The 26,046-nt window shown below is 35.2% G+C and overlaps 1 long non-coding RNA gene across 1 annotated transcript; it reads left to right on the top strand.

Moving 5' to 3' along the window:
- The first annotated feature begins 2,762 nt into the window (after positions 1 to 2,762).
- On the top strand, positions 2,763 to 25,770 carry LOC147579417 (uncharacterized). The gene is made up of 3 exons (XR_015253166.1): positions 2,763 to 2,958; positions 8,066 to 8,144; positions 25,380 to 25,770. It is a non-coding gene; the product is annotated as an uncharacterized LOC147579417 (long non-coding RNA).
- Positions 25,771 to 26,046: the final 276 nt, after the last annotated feature.

Below are 26,046 nucleotides of genomic sequence, written 5' to 3'. Positions count from 1 at the left end.
GAAAATGATTAAAATAAACATAAATTAAAAATGGAAGCTTTTGTCAAGAACTAGTTTGGAAATATGAAATAAGCATAGGTTATTTATTATTCCTTGCTTGAAAACTTAAAACCCTGCTGAATTAAGTCACCATACATCTGAGAACATTTTACTCTGAGCTGATTTACCAGGTTTCACCTATCACCCACATTCCTAATACTTATACTTTCTTCTTACTCCAATTACAAATATTCTATAAATTAAACTCTAGTTATCTAGGTTTTTAAATTCTTGCCCCATTAAAAAATACATATATAGGGGCGCCTGGGTGGCGCAGTCGGTTAAGCGTCCGACCTCAGCCAGGTCACGATCTCGCGGTCCATGAGTTCGAGCCCCGCGTCAGGCTCTGGGCTGACGGCTCAGAGCCTGGAGCCTGTTTCCGATTCTGTGTCTCCCTCTCTCTCTGCCCCTCCCCCGTTCATGTTCTGTCTCTCTCTGTCCCAAAAATAAATAAATGTTGAAAAAAAAAATTAAAAAAAAAATACATATATAAATGGCCAAGAATGAATATATATATATATATATATATACACATATATATGTATGAATATGAGTGTGTATATATATATATATATATATACACACACACACACACATATTCACCTTTGCTTTGCATACCATGCTCTATTTGGTGAATATGCACTCTTCTGTGTCTAAGGAATTATTGATTTTGATGTAGCTGGATCTCTCCAATATGAGTCAGTTTGAAAATGCTATTTTTTATTCAGATTAAAGAATTTGGAATTCAACAAGTCAATAGCATATGGAGGATGTCAGGCTGATTCACTCCCTAAGTAGTCTTTTCAGATACCCTGGGGTATGGATAAACTACATATCGATTATTCAGGTCTGACTGTACAGCATTCTATTTTAATTCCATTTTATGTTAATAGCTATGCAGAATGTCTAAGGGCAGCAAATCAATTGAACTACAAGGGATGTATTGAATCATTGATTCAAACACAGCATAGTCCTAGCAAAATATAAAATATTGATTAAAACAAACTAAAGCAGTTTTTTTCTACTTTCTTCATTTAAAGTTATTTAACATTTTGATTTCACTAGTTAGATATAGTTATGCAAAAATTATGAGATATATATGAGACTATGTCAAGACTCTTTCAATGCTCATGATTGAGAACCTTTGAGACTTTTATTAATATTCCAAAATGACATTTTCTAAATATTCAACTTTTACTGATTAGTTGCTGCAGACATAATTTGCCTATTGATATTTATTAGGCTCTGAGTCTTCGCATAGAGTGAGGTTCTTTTAAAATTATGCTAAAAAACAAGTTTTTAAAAACTCACGTAGAATTATTTATAAATGACAATTTTCTTGATAGTTTCACAATGTGATGAAAGAGACTGATTATTAACACTCTTACATAATAATGGACATGCACATCTATAAAATGCAGTTTTAAAATTAAATTGAAATCTTGAAAATAAACAGACACTATCAAAATAATTTCAAGTGTTCTAGAGAAGGTGAACAAAGGTTAAGTCCCCCCAAAACATTTCAGAAATGATGGTTTCCTCTTGGTCCAATTAGAGAACCTGAATGTCATTATGCTGTTGTGGTTCTCAGGAGCCTAATTGCACATAAAAATCTCCCTTCAAATCATAACACATGTGCTATTTCTAAGTCTTTTTCCATGCTAAACAAAAGACGAATTATTAAAATGTGGTGAGATTTCATGTAGAATTGGCAGTAAGTTTAGAGGGCAATAATTTAACACTTGCACCGTGAAATTAAAATTTAACTCCACTCAATGTATTTCCACCGACCAGCAGCAGACAGTTGTATTTTTATTTTATTTTACTTTTATGAGAGCAGAGAGATTTAATTACTTCAGTTTAAACAGAATGGCCTACCACTGCCTGTTGACAGGGTCTCTGGTGCAGGCAAATTATGGCAGATAATGTTACTGTTCCAAGGAGCTTCCTTAGGGGTGCCTTGTCTCTCTGCTCTGAGCTGAGCTGAATAGAAGCCCCAGAGGCAGTGGCTCAGGATCCCCTGCCAAAAAGGTACCTTTTTGCTAAAAAGAAAGATGCTTTGAGGATCAGATTTGCTGCTCAACTCTGCTGCCCCTGTAATCTCATGCTTTTTACTTTTGTAAATTCTTGCTTTTGAAGACAAAAATTTGTCCCCTTTCTTTTAGGTACAGTATAACAAGAGAAAAGAATAAATTTCCTTTTAAATAAGAAATGTGGGCAGTTAAATATACATTTTTTTTTGTTATAAGAAACAAATCATAGCTTACCTTTATTTAGGGTAGGAATGGTCAAACTCTCTCTCCTCAAACAAACAGATTTATAACAGTGTATTTTAAATAAACTTTCTCTCCCAGTGTCTAATCCTGGAGCAGTGAGTATAATTTCCAGCTAAACAACGAGTTCAGATTTTGTTCCTGTCAAATTGATGTAAAATTCAGATTACTATGTCTGAGCAGAAAAATATGGAAAGAATTATACTGACTGTAAGCATTTGCTACACAACCACGCATTTTTTTTTAAAAGCTTAAAAATCTATAGAATGTGTATCATTGTGTATTTATATTTTAAAAGCACAATGTTGTTATAGAAAAATACAGATGAGGGACGTTGTTTCTATCTGTAGCAATGACATCTCACTCTTCTTAACTAGTCAGCTATTTTTAAAAGGTAGCCTTAGGCCTAGCTTCAAGCACGAGTGGCCTGTGCAGTTAACAGGGCCAGGCAATTTAGCAGGCCCTCATACTTGGTTTAATGCCCTGCTGTCCCTGTCTTGAAATTCATAATTTTTTAACAAGGGGCCCTTCATTTTCACTTTGCACTGGGGCTTGCAAACACTGTGGCTGGGCCTGGATATCCCTAATTGTGAATAAGCTGCTGCTGTACTCCACAGGCTTAATTTTTTCCTTCTCCTTCTTCCAAGTATGTTGTATGGTTCTTGTCTGGGTTATGGGGTTTAGCCTATTTTTACCTTTCTGCACTGCTTCTTATGTTCCATTTTCATGGTGTTTAGATTATAGCAGACACGAACTTCCTGTGTCTCAGCACCAGCCATGAATCAGGCTGGGAGCTGGGACTGCAAGGCTGTCAGGGGAGCTGCCTGGTTCCAGCTTTAAAATAACAAGTGCTTGACAGCTTAGTTTACATAACTGGAAAATTGTGGCTATATTCTAAAACGCAGTTACCTGTGACATAATAACTAGGGACTTAATTTATTTAGACTTTTTCCTCACAATATAATTTCCAATAAATAAATCTCCCAGGGGCAGGAAGACACGGCAGTTCACAATGCTCACATTTTCCTCCCTGAGTTTAGACCTGCTTTCCTTTCTCGGTAGTTAACAAAATGAACACTACACCTCATAATTTTACTTTTACCCTGCTAGCAACAGCTGATGTGCAAGGCACATGAGAATGTATGGAGTGCTCATGGACTGTGTTAGAAAAAGTTTCATTTCATTTTTAATGTGTTTTTTTTCCCCAATATTTTTTTTGTGAGTAGTGTTTTTCTTTAAGGCACTATAATAGTGTGCAGAAATTAGGTTTCATTTGTATATACGTTGTTTGGTTATTTTTAAAAATACAGGTTTCAGTTAAAATGTTTAAATGACAAGTGAGGAAGGTGAAAGTAAGTACTGGAAAACATCCCCTTCCCTCCAGGGGAAAGAACAGTCATTGTCTTGTTATTATTTAATATTTATACAAGGGCAGAGACATCTAGGGCCAAGCACAATGGATGAAATTGTGCCAAAGATGAACACAATCCCTGCCTTGAGGTGCTTTCTGCCCAGGGTTGGGTCAAGGGTGCATTCAAGGGAAGGAAGCAAGCTGAAGCATCTAGAATTCCACTGTGTGGTGAGTGCCAAGCCAGCTGTGGGATTTGAACAATGGCTTTGGTTGGGAAATGGAGAATTTCTTCTGAAATGTAGAAAAGCACATGGTAAGACTTGAAGGTTAACCATTGTCATAAGTGCCTATGAACAAGTGGACATGGATTAATTTATTGTTAATGTTTGATAAGTGCCAATTATTAAAGTAGGAAGTTCTTAGAACATTAAAAGAAAATTCTGTGAATAGCCATTAAGATCTTGAGCAGAGGAGCACCTGGGTGGCTTAGTCCTTTAAGTGACTAACTCTGGGTTCCTTCTTAGGTCATGATGTCATGGTTTGTGAGTTCAACCCCCACATCGGGCTCCATGATGATAGTGCAGATCCTGCTTGGGATTCACTCTCTGACTCTCCCCTGCTCACTCTCTCTGTCTCTTTCAAAACTAAGTAAATAAACTTAGAAAAAAAAATATCTTTGGCAGAAACCTAACCATGGCTGACTTCAGCCAATCAGACTGCAGTTTCCAGTCTAAGTGGTCAGTCAGAAAAGTCATCAATGAATTCTCTCAGAGCCAGAAATTCTCTGTGAAAGGGAACTCTGAAGAGTTCAGTCTTCTTCTCAAATTATAGCCTTGAAGATTCTATGTAAAGTTAAATGAGCTGTGTTAGACTGAATAGCATTTGTCCCTCATTATCTCCATATTTATAACTTCTTAACTTATGTAGTGAATGAAAGTTTTGGTGGTGAGAAAAGGAATAAAGGCATAGAGGGATAGTTTAAATGTTTTGTGTAGTTCCTTCCATGTGTATTTTGTTTTCATTGGAGATACTCATAATCAATCAGTGTAAGATGCTTTATAATACAAAACTATATAGTAAGTTAATGGTAAAAAGAGAAAGACAAAATAATTGGATGGATGATTGTGTGTGAAAGAAAATTAAAACATAATATAGGAAGAACAATAAATTCCATTCTTCAGTCCAAGGATTGGAATCTTGGCAGCTCTCAGTAGATTCTTAAAAAATCATCTTAGGAATCCCTTCTCTACTGTTTCAAATCCACTAATCCTATTTTGGGTATTCTACCCTGCAAGGAGTAACAGACACCCTTTTCTTATGACTTCAGTAAGTTTGCATCTTTTCAAGGTTCTCCTCCATCATTTTTCCTCCACTTGATTTTCTCTCTTGCGTAGTGCATAGTACCAGTATATGTAGTTTCTGGGTACATAGGAGATGGTAAAAAAATAGAGAGTCCAGAAATAAATTGTCACATATATGGTCAAATAATTTTCAATGAGGATGCCAACACCATTTAATGAGGAAAGGCCAGTCTTTTCAGTAAATGGTACTGGGAAAATGAAAGATGCATTCAAGAGAATGAAGTTGGACTTTTACCTTACATTATATAGGCATTAATTCAAAATGAATAAAAAATTTTAACTATAAGAACAAAAAAATATAAAACTCTTAGAAGAAATCATAGGAGAAAATGTTTATGACACTGGATTTGACCATGATTTCTTATATATGACACCAAAAACATAGGAAATAAAAGAAAAAATAGTTAAGTTGGACTTCAAAATTAAAAATTTTGTGCATCAGAGGCCACTGTCAATAAATTGAAAAGATATCCACAACATGAGAAAAATATTTGCAAATCACATGTCTGATATGGTATAAAAATCTTAGAATTTAGAAAGTACTCCTCCAGCTCAAGAACAAGAAAAAAATAAAAGCAAATAACCCAACTAAAAAATGAGCAAAAGTTCTTGATAAAGAGAATTTTCCAAAGATGATATACAAATGGTCAATAAGTACATGAAAATTTACTCAACACCCATAGCCATAAGGAAAATGCAAATCAAAACCAGAAAGAGACCACTTCATATCCATAAAAGTGATTTTTATAAAATGAAATGAAATGAAATGAAATAAAATAAAATACAATAAAATAAAATAAAATGGGGTACCTGGGTGGCTCAGTCAATCATCAGACTTTGTTTGGCTTAGGTCATCATCTCATGGTTCGTGAGTTTAGGTCCCGTATGGGGTTCTGTGCTGACAGCTTGAAAACTGGAGCCTGTTTTGGATTCTGTGTCTCCGTCTCTCTCTGCCCCTCCCCTGTTCACACTTTGTCTCTCTCTCTCAAAAAAAAAATAAATAAAATAAAATAAAATATTAAAAATTAAAAAAAAAAAAGAATGGTATAAGTGTTAGCAAGGATGTGAGATTAGAATATTTGTGTATAGCTGTAGGAATGTAAAAAGGTATAGCCACTGTTGGAAACAGTATAACATTTCCTCAAAAAGTTAAACATAGAATTACCATAACACTAGCAATTCCACTCCTAAGTATATACTCAAAATAATTAAAAGCAGGAACTCTAACATAAATTTGTATACTGATATTCATAGCAGCTTTATTTACAATAATCAAAAAGTAGAAACAATGCAAATGTCCATCCACAGATGAATGAGTAAACAAAATGTGGCATATGCATACAATAGAATATTATTCAGCCATAGAGAAGGATGAATTTTGATACATGATACAACATGAATGAAACTTGAAGATACATGGTAAGTGAAATAAGCCAGATACAAAAGGACAAATACTGTATGATCTGACCTACTTGAAATACCTAGCATAGGCAGATTCATAGAAACAAACCAAAGTAGTGGTTTCCAGGGGCTAGAGGAATAGAAAATTATTGTTTAATAAGTAAAGAGTTTCAGTTTAGGATGATAGAAAACTTCTGGAGAATAGTGGTGATGATCACACAACATTGTGAATGTACTTAATGTCACCAGATTGCATACTTATGTTAATAAAAATTATATGTAAAAATGGTTAAAATGGTATTAAAAAGGCAAAAAAAAGAATACTCAGGAAATTTTCATGGACATACATTTCTTTCTTTTGCTCTGGCAGGTAATGTTTATCCACTTTTTATTGTTGTGAAGAGGAAATTGGAGCTGCATGTTTACCATGAGACTGTGCTATGTGCTGTAACCATATTGACTTTACTGAGTAACTTGCCAGTCAATAACCTACATTAAAAATAAAGTGAGTTCAGTTAAATAATTAATTTGTACATTTAGACATAGTGTGCTGATCCTGACTTCAGTTTTAGGACCAATTAAATCTAAATACTCCTAAAACTTAACAATATGCTACCAGTATCTCCTTATCAACATTGATGAAACAATAAAATTCTAGGCAATATGTCATGTAGACATGAAGATAGTGAAGATATATATATATATATATATATATATATATATATACACACACATATATATGTATATACATATACATACACACACACACATATATATATATGTGTATATATATATATATATATATATATATATATATATATATGAAGCTATCTGATTTTACATATATACATGTCATATCTTCCCATTTGGACTGAAACATTACTGAGAGGGCATATGGAAAGGTTTTGGATCCCTTACAAAGCTCAGCACAAAGCTTTGAATTATTAAATATTCCATTAATCTTCCCACCTTTTACCAAATAATTTTTCTGTTTGAGGTATTGGGTGAGGGCTAGAGTAACAAAAATGGAAAAACAGAAAACCAAAATCTGTTGTTTTGTGGGCAGAGACAATTACAGTCTTACTGGTGGGGGATGAGCAACGTGTGCTACAAGGGAGCCCAGTTCAATCCAGAATATTTCAATAATAGTTTTCTTGGGGGGTATAATATCCACACAAGGACAGTTAGAGTAGCCAGACAAGTGAACAAAATAAAATGGAGTCACAGAAAAGTTATGGTTACTCAGACCCATGGGAGAAGACAGCTTAAAAGCTGGAACTAAAAACCTTGCCTCCAGATTTCTGTTTTCTACTATTAGGATTCATCAAAAGTAAGTTTTGAAATAATACATTTTTTATAGAGACAAAGTAGAATGATGGGTCTTAAAGACTCATTCATGTTGACAGTCCTTTCTCTACTTTCTCCAGTCCATAAAGTATCCACTGATCCTATTCTGGGTATTCTACCTACTTTATTAGGTTTCATCTAGTAATGAAACATAACTACTAAACACATATTACATATAAAAGGTGTTATAAAACTTACCATCAAATTAATTAAACTTGACAACAGAGTATGCCCTTTACCTTTCCTATGCCCTATTTAATTCCTACTTTATATGTATCTTTTATGTTCTACAGTTCCAGCTGGTTGCATGTGACAGTGTGCAAATAAGGGATGTAAAGGCAAACAATTAAGGATGAACTGACGAGTCAGAAGGTTGGCGAGTTGTATGTGATTTGTAATTATGACATTTCCCCCCATGGCTTTAATGACTTAGGCTATGTTTCTTCTTTACTAATTATTTTATCACTAAATATTTACAAAATGACTCCAGAGAGGAAAAGGACAGTTCTAACTGTAAATAAATCAGTGTTTGCCTGGACATGAGTGAAGTCCTCATTTAACAACACACAATTACATTCACACTTTGTTTCAAATGTTAGATATTATGGCATAAATTTCTTATATAAGGAACTTAAGACAATTTAAATTATGAATGAGTTCTGATGAAAGTTTTAGATTGTGATGTATTTATAAGTGCAAGATTCCAAGGTGAATGTGGAATTTAGATGTCATTAGTCTGAAAAAGCTAGGTTTGAAAAGAAATCGGAAATTGATTTCCTATATGAATAAAATAAGGACACCAAATATGGTTTTTGAGCTTCTGGCATAAAGCATTATGGATCTTTTTTAAAAATTCACTTATTTAATTACTATTAACTGAGTAGTATGCTATTGCCGAGGTCACAAATTAGAATAAGATATACTCTGGATTCTTACAGTATAGTTTGGGAAGAGACACTGATACAAATATGCATATCACAGTATGGTATTAGTGAAATGAACAAAGTACTTAAGAGAAGACAAAGCTAATTTGGCAGGTAACCCAAAGATTTCTCCAAGGATGTGATATTTGAGCTGGGCCTGAAAATATTTCTAAGGGAGGAAGAGAGGGAAGCATTATTACGGTTAGAGGGGAGGAGGATCTTAGAGTTACCATTAAGAAACCATAGTAGTTTATGCCTAGATGATGATGATGATGATGATGATGATGGTAACTATGATTGTTAATATTAGTACTGACTATTTCCTGCATATCAGCACAACTCCAAGCATTTATATCTTTTTTAATCCTCACAATACTTCTGTGAAGTAGATTATTGTATCAGTTTTGTATTGTGTTCTACACAAAGACTTGGTGGCTTAAAACAATAAATATTTGTTTCGCTCATGATTCTCTGTGGGTTGGCTATTTAAGCTAGAGCCCATTGGGTGATTATTCTGATCTTGCTGGGCTCCCTTGTGAATCTGTGGTCAGCTGTTGGGTTATCAGGAGGCAGGTTGGTCTAGAATGGGCTGAGCTGTATTGTTTTTATAGCCCCATATAGTATCTTGCTTTCAGCATTCTGGCCTAAGCTTCTTCATGTAGCAGCTGGGAAGGTTTCTAAGAGAAGGAGTAGACACAAGATTCCTGGAGTCTATGTCCAAAACAAGCACACTATCATTTCTGCTGCTTTTCTGTTGCCCAAGGCAAGTCACAAGCCACAAGACCAGCGCTAATTCAAGGGGAGGAACATAGACTCTGCCTCTTGATGGGAAGAGTTATAAAGTCACTTTACAATGGGACATAGCTTTAGGAGTAAAATTAGGACCGTTCTTACAAAGAATCTTCCATAGTACTATTACTGTTTCCAATTTACAGATGAAGAAACGGAGGTTAGCCTGAGAAACTATTTTAAGAAGGTGAGCTATGATTTATGCTTTGAGCTGCCTAATGCCACAAACTGGACTCTGCTATGAATTTTAGTATCCCATCTAAAATTCTTTCCACTTATTTACATTTGTCATAGTAATGGTTTTGAAATAGGGTTTTGAAAATAGGATATGAAATTAGGCTCTGGGTTTGAACTTAGGTTCTGTTACTTGTTATCTTGAGAAATATCCAGAAAATTAAGAAAGACTCAGTTCCTCCATCTGTCAGCTGGGGGAGATGTTGACATAAGTGTCCAATAAATATGAAGGTGCAAAGAACTAAGCACTTCACATGTAAGCACTCCAATAAATAATGTCTTCAATAAATAATAACTATCATGTAATAACACAAAACATGCTTGAAATCCTTTCAGTTGTAAAAGTTTTCTCCCAAAATATCTATAATAAATCTTACCTGAGGGACGCCTGGGTGGCGCAGTTGGTTAAGCGTCCGACTTCAGCCAGGTCACGATCTCGCGGTCCGTGAGTTCGAGCCCCGCGTCGGGCTCTGGGCTGATGGCTCAGAGCCTGGAGCCTGTTTCCGATTCTGTGTCTCCCTCTCTCTCTGCCCCTCCCCCGTTCACGCTCTGTCTCTCTCTGTCCCAAAAATAAATAAATAAATAAATAAATAAATAAATAAATAAATAAATCTTACCTGATTCATTCCTTTAAAAAAACCTGACCCTATTGAACAAATAATCATGTATATTTTTAATGAACACTTAGTTCTTTGTTGATAGATTTCAGAAAGAGAAGGTTTGTTACTTGATACATTATTTTTATAGAAAAATTTAGCAAGATATAGAAAATTTTAGAATATTAAGAATTTAAAATCAATATATTTTTGAAGCATCCTAAATATCAATGCAGATCAGAATTTCATTTTAAGTCATTTAATGACTTAAATGAAAAAAAAACAATTCAAATCTAGATACTTAAAAAGTCTTTTATTCAGTCATTAAAAGGAATGGAATATTGATACACACCATAACAAGGATAAACCTTGAAAACATTAAGCTAAGTACAAGAAGCAAGTCATAAAAACAACGCATATTACACGATTCTGTTTATGTGAAATTTCCAGAATAGGCAAATCTATAAAGACAGAATATAGATTCGTGGCTGCTTAGAACTGAGGATGGAAATAGGGGGAGGGAGATAAGGAGGCTATAGCTAACATATGGAGTTTCTTTTTAAGGTAATGAAAATATTGTAAATTTGGCTGTGATGATGACTGTACATATACACATATAACAAAAACTATTAAATTGTACAGTTTTAAATTGTTGAACTGTGTGATATGTGCCATATCTCAATAAAACTGTTACCAAAAACACTTAACCAAGAGTACACAGTAGTGAACACTACAACATGTAAATGCTCACACTTTTTTTAGTTCACATATTTTGTCTCAAAAATATATTCTTACTAATGCAATATTTCTTTGTAAGATTCACATTTAAATTAAATTAAATTAAATTAAAATTGACAATTTCCAATCATAATTTTAAATATACAAACATAATACATTTTTTATGTATAAACTTATCAATTGTGTAGGTTGGCAATATATTTTTTGATTTAAAGTAAAATAAACCTAAAATTTAGTTTCTTTGCTTTTCCACATCAACAAAAATATTTAACAAAGATTACAAAATTCTGAGAAGGCAGAAAAACTGGAGAAAAGATAAAACAAAACATGGTTAAATTATTAACTTATTCCTGAATAAACTAGAAACCAGGAAAGAAGGAGAGAATGGAGATTTCTGCAAAATTCATCAGTATTAAGCGAGTCTACAAATATCACAGGATCAGTACCTCAGACGGTCAGCTTGGCTTCCAATCTTTCCCCTGGTAAAACTTTTCCAAGGTTTGCTGAGTGATGTCAATGCAAAGTTTTCCCAAACTTCCTGGAAATTTTACAAGCAATTCACTGGAGATACAAAAAATATCTGGGGCCTTAGCCAAGAGCATTCCTCTATGAATACAGGCTCTCATTTTGCTTTTTATTTTTCTTAATTGGGGTTATGCAATGTTACAGATTTACAGTTAAGGAGAGAAGCAAAATATAAAACTTAAAGAAGAAGTAACAAATATGAAAATGATAATCCTTTTTAACCCTATTATGGGCATGATTGTTTTTTCATTCTTATGTAAAAATAGGCTGGATTTTTCTACACAAGCATCCTTTTAATTAACTCTGCTATATGATAAATTCCCAGTTTAAATCTTCTTGCATCCTATTAAAATGAATGTTTTAATCTAATGGCTTAGTTAGTAAAGTGTAATTTATGTCATTTGAGGAAAAAGGCACATTTCCTCAACTGGTTAAAAAAAAAAAAAGGCAAAAGAAAAAGAATCATGTCTTATTTTTCTCCAAAAATTTTTTTTTAAACATTGGCATTTTATTCATTGGTTTTCCTTTTTGTGTCTCTAATTCTATTGTCTGGACATGTCTCAGTGTGAGTACTAAATATGAGATCGACTAGGCATTTGCTGCACCTCAGACAAAATCTTATTCTGGGTTATTAGACAGTGTCTGATGATGCCGACTTCTTCTCACGGGTTTAGCAAGCACAGTCTCCGGGAGAGGCTTTTTTTGGGGAAAGATCGCTCAGGAAAAATGCGTGTCCTTGACGAGTCGTTCCAGGTTGGGTGTCCCTGAAAGTATATGGGGGTGGTGTCCCTTTAAGCACAAGGAAAGGGCAGGTCCCGCTGTTATCCTTGACCCTCTGACAAAATAGTCAGGCGCTGTTTGTAAAAGAGCCAAGTAATTAAAAGTATCCCAGGGTTATGGTGAAATAGGGCAAGTAAAATACGCTCCTGGATACCAGCTCTCTTTCAGGACCAGCTCTTTTGTATTTTCTCTCTATTTTGTTTTCTTCTTTATTTCAATTTTTCATGGCACAGTTTCCCTCTCCTACATTGTTCTTCCCTGCCTGTCAGTTGGTAAAATGATAAGTACCATTATTACTGCTTATCTAGCTTGAGTTCTTTCTGGAACTGTTTGCTTTCAACCCCCAAGTCACCCCCAAACTCCTGAACTATATTTTTTACTCTTAGTTTCAGAACAAATTATTAATTATTATGTTTAATAGGGAAGGGTATGGAGTGATTCAATTGCACAGGGAGAGGATGAGGCAATTCTCATCATTTCATTTGTATTTTTCTTTATGTTGATGTCTTTAACAGAGAGATCCAGGATGTGCACTTTGGCTACCTTTAGATTGACCATATATCCCAATTATCATAGAACAGTTGGGTATATGCTTATTGTGATGGCTTAATTATTAATGGTATGTCATTTCACTCTCAAAAGTGTTCTGAATTAGCTGATAGATGATGTAGTCATTCTAGTTACTTTGTTTGTTGAATTGTTGGGTCACTACTCAATAAATAGAGAAATTCGTTCTAATTTTGTGTGTAGAAAGCTATTCTCCGGGTAATCACCTGTACTTTGTTATGAAACCGCTATTTGTACCATTAGAAATGGAAAACATTCATTACTGTTCAGATATTCATTCCTTGTATCTCTAAATTGTATTAGGAAGCAGTAGATGCATGGATGTTGTGTCAGGTAGGATGAGTATGAATTGGTTATGTCACTCAAAAGCTATATAACCTTGGACAGATATTTAACTCCTCTGAGCTGTATCTTCCTTTTCTGTAATATACACATAATAGTTTTGGCTCTGGATTATCATGAGCATTAAATAATAGATGGTTGTAGTTATATAATTTTATTAATTTATATATCCACTCATCCATCTATCATCCATCCATTAATCCATTTGTCCATCCATCCATGTGGATATTTTATCTTTATTAAGCACAATGCCTGGCACTACAACTCAAAGTGATTTAAACTAATAAGAATGCATTATGTTGCTACACAAAACTCTAAACTTAAATGATGAAGATTAATTCATTTCCTAAATTGAGTATATTCTAAGGCTGGTTCCTAAGGATTACATTTTAGCTACAGCAGTTCCAGGCATCACATCCACAGCTAAACAACTTCCACAGGCAGAAGAAAGTGTTGCCTCTCTCTTGAGTCCCTATCTTCTGAGGAAACTGTGCCCAAAAGCACCTCACTACACCTCCTCTCTTTTTCTACAATGCGTGCCAGCGCACTTGTCTATTATTGGTAATGGAAATGTGATCCTCAAAGTGAGTTGGCCAAGATGGCTCTTCCCGCTTGGAGAAAAGTCAATGACTAATTAAATCAAGGATCTGTGTGCTAGCAGCAATCTGTGTGCATGTGCCCAGGGTGAATGTAATGTAGTCATCAGGATATCTGAATTCCAGCCAAGGATGTAACATCAGATAGCTCCAAACTTGAAATTTTCTTTCCTATTCGGGCTTCCATTTATCTGTGCATAAAATGTGTTGACTTCCTAGTAGTAAAAGGTCCCTTAAACCATTAACATTGTTTGGTTTACTTAAAAACAATAGTCCTAAATTCACATGCACACCATTCCTCTCATAATCTCAGATTCACCACACAATTTTCAGATACTGGGTAAACTGAAAGGATACTAGTATAAGAGTTAGAAGACCTGGTTTCAAGCCCAAATTCACTGCTTAATATGTTATGACTACAATTAATGAAAGAAAAAGCTCTTTGGAAGCTATAAAGAACTTTGTGTAAAGCACTATACAAATCCCAATGATGATTAGAGTGCATTTGACAAATGACTATGATTATTAAAAAACACTTTCTTTCTTAAAAATTCAGGGTCCCTTTGGAGCTTAGTTTGCATAACTAGTTTGGGGATAGTAAAACAATTAGGACTGTAGCTTGAACTGTTTCCACATCTGCTTTTTGTTTCTTCTGGAGCAGGTTTGTATATAAAAAGAAAAATGAGGCTTTTGCTAAATCCAGTATTCCCAACACATTCACTATTCACAAATTATTTTCATATACCATGCTTAAGTTTAGAACATGAGGATGTTTGCATGACTTACATAAAAGTATAAAATTAATAAGTAGTAATAATATAACCTGCTTTTGCCAAGTACCATGCTCTTTCCACCATTCCTTTGTTTTAGTGCCCAAATTTAGACACGGCCTTCATGAAGTGACAAAGAGCACATTTCCTTGGAAGACTTCCTGTGGCACGTGTGCAGATGTTGTTTCTGCATAATAAGAAGAAAGTGGAAGCAAGGAGTATGATGCTGTGCAGCACTATGGGTCTTCCCTAGTGTAACTCCTTTGAATGATCAAGCTGCATCTCAAAGAGCTCCTTTAATTACCATCCTTAGGAGATACAGAGGGTGGAATGAACGCCGAGGGACTAGTACACTGATTTAAGCTGCTTTATATCTCTGGACCTTGGTTTTCTCATGAAAAAAAGTGTGTGTGGGGGGGTGTGTGTGGGTGGGTATGGGTATGTGAAAGAGAGGGAGAGAGAGAAAGAGAGAGAGAGTGTTGGGTATTGACAGGGGTGGGATTGAGATATGAGAAATAAATGGGTCTCTAGCCTTTTCCAGGGCTAGCTTTAGAAAGAGCCACTCTGTGGGGGTGGAGATGAGAGAATTTCACTATGCAGAATTACAGCTTCAGAATGTGTGTGACCAGATGACAGGGTGAAAGGACAGGTGCTTAGAGAATTAGTAACTGCTATCAGAAGGTGCGACCACATAAGAGTGGCATGGGTGACAGCTGTACTAACTGCGGGGAGATTTCACTGGTGACCACACACCCACGGATAGGTGCTGGTGGGTGCCACTGATAGGAGCTTCCTTCAAGGCTGTAACTGGGACTGTCACAGAGGACAACAGATTAAGCTCATGCCAGGAAATGCTTATGACTTAGAGGTTTTCAATCCTTTACTATCTGTTGTCTTTCTAGAAAGACCCAGATTTCTTTTTACACTTCATCTTTCTTTCTTCTGATTTTTGAATGCCTGAAACCATTTTAATAAATGATCTTGTTTTACTTCTTTTTTACTATTCTTGTGGGGAAGGGTCTTGAAAAATAAACCTTGTTAAAAAACTAAACCGCATATATTTATTCAAGAAGCTCCCTGAACAGGTCAACAAGTAGCAGTCAGTTCTCAGCTGTCACATTCTTTGTTATCATCCTAGTACCTTGTTTTCATCCTCTTTCCTGTCTTCTGGTCATTTTTCTGCTCATTAGATATTTGAGCTTAGGGTGGGCAAGAAATGAGATGGAATTTTAAACCTGTCAATTTGAAGTCTGGTTAACAGCCATGCCGAGGTGCAATGGGCAGAGAGGAGGAAATGAATTCTATTATTTTGTAGCAAAAGTAGCTGCTGTAGAAAATTAGCCTTAACTTTTCTTTCCCTGCTATTAGTTGCTGACTATGACACAGTCTTCAATATCTCCTATACGTGAGCCTTTTCGAAATTAGGTTTAAAGAATTATAGATACAATAGTTCCAAGAGGGCTTTCCTATCTATCAAACCTCTTAATTTATAGATGAGAGAATTACTATCTAAAGATATAAAGAGACTTACTTTCAGTGAATAGAATAGTCACCATTTATTAAATGTTAGAGAGGTTTGAGGACAAGGTCCAAAACCCTAATTTGACAGCTTTTCCATCATGCTACCTTGATTTGCCAAATGTCATAGTGCTTATGACAAACAAGGATCCAACTGGAGCACATTTATTAAAGAACATTGAAAGTAAATCTGTTGTGAAGACTTTTGTAAGTTTATAATTCCCCTTAGGGTAAAACAGGTATCTTTAATCTCTGTATTTCCAGAGCCAACCATAGTTTATGATATGAAGTAGATTTTCATTAACTGCTTGGTTAATTAAATGAATATTTTATGTCTTCTTGAGTTAAAGATTTTTTAATTATGTATCAAGATTTCATAATTAAATACACTTAGAAGTAGAAATATTTATATTTTTAATATTCAAAAAATCAAGCTGTTGGTTTGATTTTCCTTTTTGATTATGCAATTTTGTTGTTATGTATGAAGCTGTGTGTCCTTGGTCCTTTCTGGTTTATTGTGGTAGCACCAACACTGCTAATGCTGTGCTTTCTCTGCACAAAGCAGATTCACAACAAATATTATTAATTTTTAAAGTATTTTTTACTTTCTTTCACTTTTATACTCAATATTGAAAAGATAATTATTGATTATATGGCTGCCCATGACCCTACAACAAGCTTTTCTTTGGGTTATGTCACCGCTGTGATTTTAGTATTTAAAAGGCATAACTCAGTGAAATAGTAATCTTAATTTTTGATACCATTTTGTATGCTACCATAAGAGCATCATAATAAGCTAGAAATTGCACAGACTTTGAACTCAAAACACACTTGATTTAAGTTTTCTGTTCTGTCACATAATAGCTCTGTGGCTGGAAAAACCTCAGGTGAAAATGGGGGCTAGAATCATCCTTGCCTCAAGACTAGAATATAGTGTTAATAAAATAATCACATTAAGTATTAGAAACATACCATGAGGCACACTTTCTAGCACATGGCAAATGCCTAATAAATTTCTGATGCTCAATAAATGCTATTTCTCTCAATTTGGTTTCAGCCGAACCAGCCAGATAAAGTGCCATCTTCTTCTTTCCTTCTTTTGTTCCTTCTGCTACTATCCAGGCACATGAGTGATCTCTTCTGTCAGAAATACTAGGAGGGAATACAAATGGGAAACACATTCTTCATTTAGCTCTCAGCCTATTTGAGCTGGGCTGGGTGAAAATGCAGCCTGGCTTCTGGGATTTTTGCTCTTTTGTCATACCCTTGAGGAAAGAGATGAGTTTTACATCTGTTGCTGGATGTGGTAATATTCGGCTGAAGAGGTACATCTCCGCTGGAAGACATTTAGACCTTCTGGCTCTCAATCAAAACAGCTCTTCCTCTCGATGCTCAGTTTCGCCCCGGAGACTCCCAGTTGAGATGGTTATTGCAGATGTGAGAGTAAAAGCAGCTGATAGAAGCAGGATGCAGAAACTCAAGACCTCATATCCCCAAATACACTCTAATTGTGTGATTTAAAAGAAAAAAAGAAAGGGAAAAAAGGATGGCTGAGCTTAATAGATGTAACATGTAATTCCTCACTGCCTGGCAGAGGCTCTCCTACCAGTTGGGCAGCACCAGGCACAGAAAAGCCAAGAAACTGGTTTATGCTTCAAGCAAAAACAAGCAACAGCAAACCCCTGGTAGCTCCCCCTAAGCCTGTGTGGATTTTTAATGGGGATCTCTTGGGATTTTAGTCAAATGCAGTCAGAGTGGTTGAACGTCTAATCTGCCTTTCAGAAAGAGTATCCTGAACATAATGGAAAGAAGAAAAGTGAAAATAAAGCCACCTGAATCTAAATAAAAAGGCTTGCATAGCAGGGGTTTTCAGTGGGTTTCCAGATTTGAAGTATGAGCCAGAGGACCGAGCTGAGCACTGCCTGGGGCAGTGCAGAGGTAATTTGAAGAGGCAGCCTTGGCTGTTGTTGACATTACCTTCTGTTGTATAAATCCCAGCCCCTGCTGAAAGGGTCCAGCTACACAGAGAGAAATAACGATGAGAATTGTTCATGAAAAGCCTGGGCAGTTGGGTGTTTGGCCTTCTGTGGAACTACTCCACTGAAATTGACAGCTCCAGCGTTTCCAGTGTGTTGTGGTTGGATTAGACATTTTTCTCCAAGCCAAGATTGCTTCTAACAGCTGGCGTAAGAACCCCTCCCCACCTCCCCACCTCTGTTCCATTTCTTTCTTGAGACCATCTGAAAGAGGAGTTTAAAATTGCTAAATGTCTTTTGGGTAAAGAGCTTTTACTTTTCCAGACTGAACTGCCAAAGACCTTAAGGGAATTAAAGAAAGAAAGAAAAAGTGAGCTGCTATGTCTGGTAAATGACATATCTCTAATTTGGTGGCTGTATGGTTATTAAGGTAGAGTTGTTGGATACTCTGAAGTGTTATTTATTTACCTTGGCACACATACTTAGAATGCTGAACAGTAGAGTGGAAATATGGTGACAGGATAAGGGTAATGAGGGGAAGCAAATCCATTGTGAGATAGCTGGGTTCTGAAAATCTTATAGAATTTGTTTCCCCAGAGGAGAGAAACAGGAATATTACTTAATTGCAAAACAGTTATTAAAACATAATTGGTTGCTTCACAGATGACAACAGCTCACAGTTAACCATGTCTAATTTCACTTTCAGTGAATATTAAAGTCAAAATCAATACCCTGATGCAAAACAATAACACAAATCAAGGAACAATACCAGAAAGCTTTTCTGGGAGATTTAGAATATGCTTTAATTAAAAGAAAAAAGAAAAAAAAGAATCCTTACTCTTGCTTTTCACAGAGTATGTTCTTGGGAAAATATAGCTGGAAAAGAGACTTGCTAAACAGAAGGTCTTGGAGACAGACAGAGGAGGTGGAATATTTGTGAGCCACAATATCCTGGCTCTCTTTCCCTCCTTCCTGCAGATTCTACATCCCCATTCAGCTGTATTAAACTAGAGTAACATGGAGGCAGCATTATTCTATCTCTTCCATACCTACACACTTAATTTCATACCTTTTCAAATGTATATCAAAGAAAAAATTAAAAATATTTTTCTAGTAAATATTTGTTAAGCACATATTAGGTTCAGAGTTAACATTAGTGGATATACTGTGGGACTTGAATGGATTGACAAAGTAATTATTCTACCAGCCATAGAGGATTAGCTAATTTGAAACTATTCTATACTTAGTTTTCCATGATCCTGCCCCATATTTTCAGCTAACTGGGTCATCCCTTTAGTCATTAATTTAATCATTTAGTGAATATTTATCAAATGCCTGCAATGTGCCAGGCTCTGCACTAGAGGAAAGGCAGTCCTTATCTTACAGGGATCTGTAGATGATAGGGAAGGGAATTATCATATCATGTGGGATATAATGAAAGAAGCTTGTGCAGGACCCTATGGGAGAACATAAGAGGACATTTACTTTTCAAGTCATTGGGACCTAGGAGACATACATGGCAGGATGTAAGACCTTGGGTCCAACTGGTTTGAATTAATATCCTCACAAGAAGCTAGAGTCTCTGAAGGGTTAAAATGCCTGTCAAGGAATACACTGAGAAAAATTCTTCCTGGGATATAAGGTAAAAAGGAAAAAAGAAACAAAAAGAAAGAAGGTCATCTTATTCTGTGTAGTAAATGGGGAGAAAAAAAACTCTTTTTGAGAGTTTATAGCTATTGCCTTTTTCTCCTACAGCTTTTGGTTCCAACCGCTATACCCCTCACTATCTTGGAAGCTCAAAGCTGAGAAATAACTCAAACATGGTCCTAGGTCAGTAATAAATATTGAAGTTAAAAGTAAACCTTACTTCTTCAAGTTAGTCCAAATAAAAATTCCACAGATGAAATGCCACTGAAGATGGACTGTTATGAGAAATATGAGTAGGTAATATATCAGGAGCAAGAGTCAGCAAATAGGTAAACAGCTGAACTGTACCTCAAAGAATTTCAAATAATAAATCTATGTGAAGCTATAAATAAACATGTTTAAAATGACTGAAGATATCAAAGAAAGAAGAGGAATATGAAAAAATAACAATATACTATGTAGTTAAAATAGATATGGTTAAAAATAACCAAATATAATGTATAAAAAAAATAATCATTGAAATTGAAAAAAAATTGGAGCTACATAAATAATAGATTAGATATAACTGAAGAGAGAATTCTTGTAATGGAAGACTGAACTAACAAGGATGAGAAATTGGGAACAGGGAGTGCAGAGTGAATGTTTGTATTTTTGTATGTGTAGGATAAATATTAGTTAAGAGAGACTAAAGATATAGAAAAGGAAGATACCTAAGCCAAGGAACATTCCAGACCCAAAAGAGGCTGGAAGTTTGGGATCCAGTTACAGGTAGAAGGATTAAACTGAGTTAGAAGGCTAACATTATCCAATTATAAAAGAATAAAGGAAGTATGAGTAAGCATGATACAGATCATTTATAGGTAGAAATTTAGGAATTCTTATCCAAAGGCTTCACTTTTCTCTGTTAAGTAATAATAGTTTATTAAGCACATACTATGTGTCATACAATTTTCTAGATGCTTATTTTATATTTTTACATTTACTATTTGTTCCTAATAGCAGAGATAGGTATTGCTATTATTTCCATTTAATAAATGAGGAAACTAAAACCTGGCCAGTAAAGTAAGTTGCTTAAGATCCCACAATATAGTGGGAAAAAAAAAAGATTCAAATCTAGTAGTTCTCTTATGTGGGAAAAATGTTTCAGGCTACATGCTGAGGAGAGAAGTGGCAGGGTAGAAAAGAGAGAGTGACGGTATAAAAAGAAACCCAAAGGAGTGCAGGACAGAAATGGCTAAGCTTGTTGTACTTGAACAGCCCAGCTGGGGTTTAAAACAAAACCATGTGTTTTCTTTGGAATTCTTTCTTTAGTGATGCTAATAGACATTGTTCTTGGGAGGTTAAGTTTGATATAAGCTCCTTTAGAACAATTTTTCAATACCCAATAAAGTTGAAGATGAAGGGACAACACAGCTGATGCTAGCAACCTTTTCTATCCAAGAGGAAAATTCCTCATAGTACAAGGAGATGTCTACAAGAAACTATATGTATTTGAATTGATTTTGTCCACCTGGCAAATGTTCTTTCTAAGTACTCATTGATCCATAACTGAGTCTCAAATCACATGGTAAAAATGCAGTTCACAATTGCACAGTTCTCTTTCACGTTCCACATCTTCAACAACATCCATTTCAACCAGGTGGTCATGCTATACCAAAATTCATTTTTAATCTGTGTGCTTTTCTTCATTTCTTGCTACCAAATTGTACAAATTATCGTAATTTCTTGCCTGAACACCAAAAATAGCCTCCTTTCTGGTCTCTCTGTTTCCACACTTTCCCCATTTAAATCCACAAAGAAGTTAGTATGAGTTTTTAAGAACATAAACTAGATCATAGCATTCTCCTTCTTAAAACTCTCTGGTAATTTCATATTATTCCTAAAATAAAAATTACTTTTTCTTGTCAGTAAACCCATACTCAATCTGGCTCATGCCTACCCTTCAGCTACAATTTAACATTGTCCAGACATACTGTCTTTTTTTCTGTTCCTCAATGCCACAAACTTATTCTTACCTATGGTTGGAACTGAGGAAGACTACTGAGGCACTAGGGCACAAATTTAAAAAGGCACTCGCTCTCAGGAGCTGACTCCGCACTTGCACAGAGACACTCAGTGCTGCTTATAAATGAGGTGCCAAGGCCACAAAATATAAGGCAGTGCTCACTCTCAGGCCTGTATAGGTCCAAAAGCAGACCCTGAGACTGAGTATCTCCTTACATTCTGCATCCTAAGTGCCTTGCCTCCTTCGCTTAGTCCTGGCCTTGTTCCTACCCCAGGGCCTTTTTACCATAAATATTCTCAGCTGGGTCACAGCTCCTTCCTCACTGCCACTTCCCTGCTTATCTTCTTATGATTGGCTCTTTAACTTTCACATCTTAGTTCAAATCCTAAATGTCATAATTACTGACAGGACTTACCTGATACACTCACATGTTAAACAGCATCATTCATGTTGTTTGCTTTTTTTCCTTTTTCTCTTTCAAATAGCTATCACCATCTGGAATTATTACTACTACTACTACTATTATTATTATTATTTATTTTGTTTAGGTGTTTATTGTTGGTCTTCTAAAAATAGAGAAGAAGGGATGGGCTAAACATTGAAAGTTCAGCTTCAGGAAAACTAAGTGGAAAACTGATTTTTCTGCAAGCGATTATTTCAATTCCTCTCCTGATGGAGGATGTGGTATTCCAGAACCCAATCTAGATTTGGGGACTGAAAAGCACATAAGCAATCTCTTTAAAATCTCTTCTACCTGCATTGTGATATAGAGTATATTCCCTGGATCTAGGCTGAGATCAGGGGATACTACTAAAAAGGCAGACATGGGCCTGCTTTGAAAAAAGGAGGTCAAGAGCAAACTTAATCTTTATCCCACTCTAGAGAATTTGGGTGGGAGAATCAGGATTAGGGAGTTGGAACTAAATTTCAAAAAAATGCCCTCAGAAGTAATAAAATAAAATAATAAAATAAAATAAATAAAATAAAATAAAATAAAATAAAATAAAATAAAATAAAATATAAAATAAAATAAAAGAGTGCTGAATATCTGAGGCCTTTCAGAGCAAGGAAGTGATCAATGTAACCTGTGCCTGAGAAGGACACCAGCATTTAATACACAGGAGTCCAGCATGGTACATCATCTGTCTTGTACTACAAATTCTCAGAGTTTAGGGAGTGTGTGTGTGTGTGTGTGTGTGTATTTTCTTCAGAAAATTACCTAGACAGTGTAGAGCTTTATTTGGACCTTCAGAGAGCCCTAAGTCCTAGAAGAATTGTGGTGTTTTCAACATATGTACCCCAAAATTAAAATGATACTAAACTGTAAGAAGTAATCCTAAAATGTTCTCATGATGATTTTTTAAAAGTTAAACATTTTTTTAAAATAGAATTGAAAACTCACATGCAGTTGTAAAATAGAGAGATACTGTGTACTTTTACCCATTTTCTCCAATGGTTATACCCTAAGAAACTATAATGTAATATCACAACCAGGAAATTGACATTAATACAGCCCATTGATCTTATTCAGATTTCCCCAGTTTTATTTGTATTCATTTTGTATGTTTATTCAGTTCTATGCAATTTTATCACATCTAGTTTTATGCATCTGCTGCCACAGTCAAGATACAAAATAGTTCTATTACCACAAGGATTCTTAGTGTTTCTATTTTATAACTACACTGGGAGGTTTGAGGGATTTGAGGGTTGATTAAAGAAAAAGGTATGACCATGAGGCACTATCCCACACAAGCTTTGTTGGGTGATGCTTGGATAGATTTAGATGTCTGGGAGGGAGACTGTCAGGAACTCCTGCATTGGGGTAATTATTCAGAAGGGGGAGGAGGGCAAGGGAGCTCCAGAGGATAAAGGAATTGGCTTATATGTCTCTGTGATGTCATTTAGCACCACAGAGGGGAAGTCTCAGTCATACAGCTCTGATAGGCAGTACTGGTGTTGGGTATTTATAGGGCAAGGGCTTATCTATGACTAGCAGATGTTAAGTGCCATATTGTGGGTATGAAAAGGAAGCAAACTCTAAATTGTTAAAAATCTACTTACTTGAGCTATGTTTAAAATTATTGGACGTGTGAAAACTTAAATTTGGTGCCAGTAGGCTTTTGTACTAATGGGTCTTAACCTTCTCTGAAGGAATAAAGGACTTAGGGGGCAAAAGAGGTTTTACTGGTGCACATGTTTTCAAGCACTTTGGGTAAATATCAGGAGTGGAATTGCTGGATTGCATGGTAAGGTTATTTTTAGTTTTGTAATAAACTACCAAACTGTCTTCCAAAGTGGCTGTACCATTTTTTCGTTCCTATTAGCAATGAATCAGAGTTCCTTTTGCTCCACATCCTCACAGCATTTGGTGTTGTCAGTGTTCTGGATGTTGAGCACACTAATAGGTATGTGGTAGTATCTCCTTGTTTTACTTTGCATTTCCTTGATGAAATATGATGTGGAGCATCTTTTCATATATTTACCTGCCATCTGTTTGTCTTTTTTAGTGATATGCCTGTTCAGGTCTTTGGTCCATTTTTTAATCAGGTTGTTTTCTTTGTTGAATTTTAAGTTTTATATCTTGATAGCAGTGCTTCATCTGATGTCTTTTGTAAATATTTTCAACCAGTCTGTGGCTTGTTGTTTCACTGTCTTAGAAATTGTTAATTTTTTAAGTTTAATGAAGTACAGTTTATCAAGTATTTCTTTCATGGACCATGCCTTTGGTATGATATCTAAAAAGTAATCACTATACTCCAGATTTTCTCTTATGTTATTTACTAGGAGTTTGGTATTTTTACACTTTACATTTAAGTCCATGATTCACTTTGAGTTAATCTTCATGAAGGGTGTAAGGTCTGTGTTTAGATTTTCTTCTTTTTATATGTGGATGTAAAGTTATTCCAGGACCATTTGTTGACAATATTGAGTCTTCCCATTCATAAAAATGAAATAGCTCTCCATTTTTTAGTTCCTTAATTTCACTTATCAGAATTTTATGCTTTTCCTCATAGAGGTATTATATATATTTTGTTAGATTTATTCCTACATGTCTCATTTTCTGAATGTTAATGTAAATAATATTACATTTTAGTTTCAAATTCCACTTCTTTATTGCTGATATATAGGAAAGTGATTTACTGTTGTATATTAACCTCATATCCTGCAATATTGCTATAATTGCCTATTGGTTCCAGGATTTGTTTTTTGTTTGTTTGTTTATTTGTTAATTCTTTCAGATTTTCAACACAGATCATTATGTCATCTGAAAACAAAGACAGTACTGTTTCTTACTTCCCAATAGCTTTTGTTGTTGCTGTTGTTTTATTGAATTAGTAATTCCATGATGACACTAAAAAGAAATGGTGAAATGGGACATTCTTGTTTGTTCCTTACCTTAGTAGGAAAACTTCTATTTCTTCACAATTATGATGTTAGCTGTAGGTTTTTGTATATGCTTTTTATCGAGTTTAGGAAGTTTTCCTTTATGCCTAGTTGGCTGAGAGTTTTTTTTTTTTTTTTTAATAATAAATGGATGTTGGATTTAGTCAAATACTTTTTCTGCATCAGTTGATATGATCATATGATTTTTCTCTTTCAGCCTCTCAATGTGATTGAGTCCGTAAATTGTTTTCAAATAATGAACCAGCTTTGCATACTTGGGATGAATGCCACCTGGTCATTTTATAAAACTATTTCTATATATTATTGTAATTCAATTTGCTAGTATTTCATTAAAGGTTTTTGCATCTGTAATCATAAGAAACATTGGTCTATAATTTTCTCCTCTTTTAAAGTATTTGGTCTTTGTATTAGGTTAATGCTAGTTTCATACAATGAGTTAGGAAATATTTCATCTGCTTATATCTTCTGAAATAGAAGATAATAGGACTAATTGCACCCTTAAATGTTTTGTAGAATTCACCAGTGAACCCACCTGTACCTGGTACTTTCTTTTCTGGAAGGTTAGTAATTATTCATTAAATTTCTTTAAAGATATAGGCCTATTTAGGGGCGCCTGGGTGGCGCAGTCGGTTAAGCGTCCGACTTCAGCCAGGTCACGATCTCGCGCTCCGTGAGTTCGAGCCCCGCGTCAGGCTCTGGGCTGATGGCTCGGAGCCTGGAGCCTGTTTCCGATTCTGTGTCTCCCTCTCTCTCTGCCCCTCCCCCGTTCATGCTCTGTCTCTCTCTGTCCCAAAAATAATAAACGTTAAAAAAAAAATTAAAAAAAAAAAAAAAAGATATAGGCCTATTCAGATTTTCTACTT

Source organism: Puma concolor, chromosome B4 (genome assembly GCF_028749965.1).
Source record: "Puma concolor isolate L17-30 chromosome B4, mPumCon1.1.hap2, whole genome shotgun sequence".
Classification (NCBI taxonomy): Eukaryota; Metazoa; Chordata; class Mammalia; order Carnivora; family Felidae; genus Puma; species Puma concolor.
This window is presented reverse-complemented; position numbering and strand designations above follow the sequence as displayed.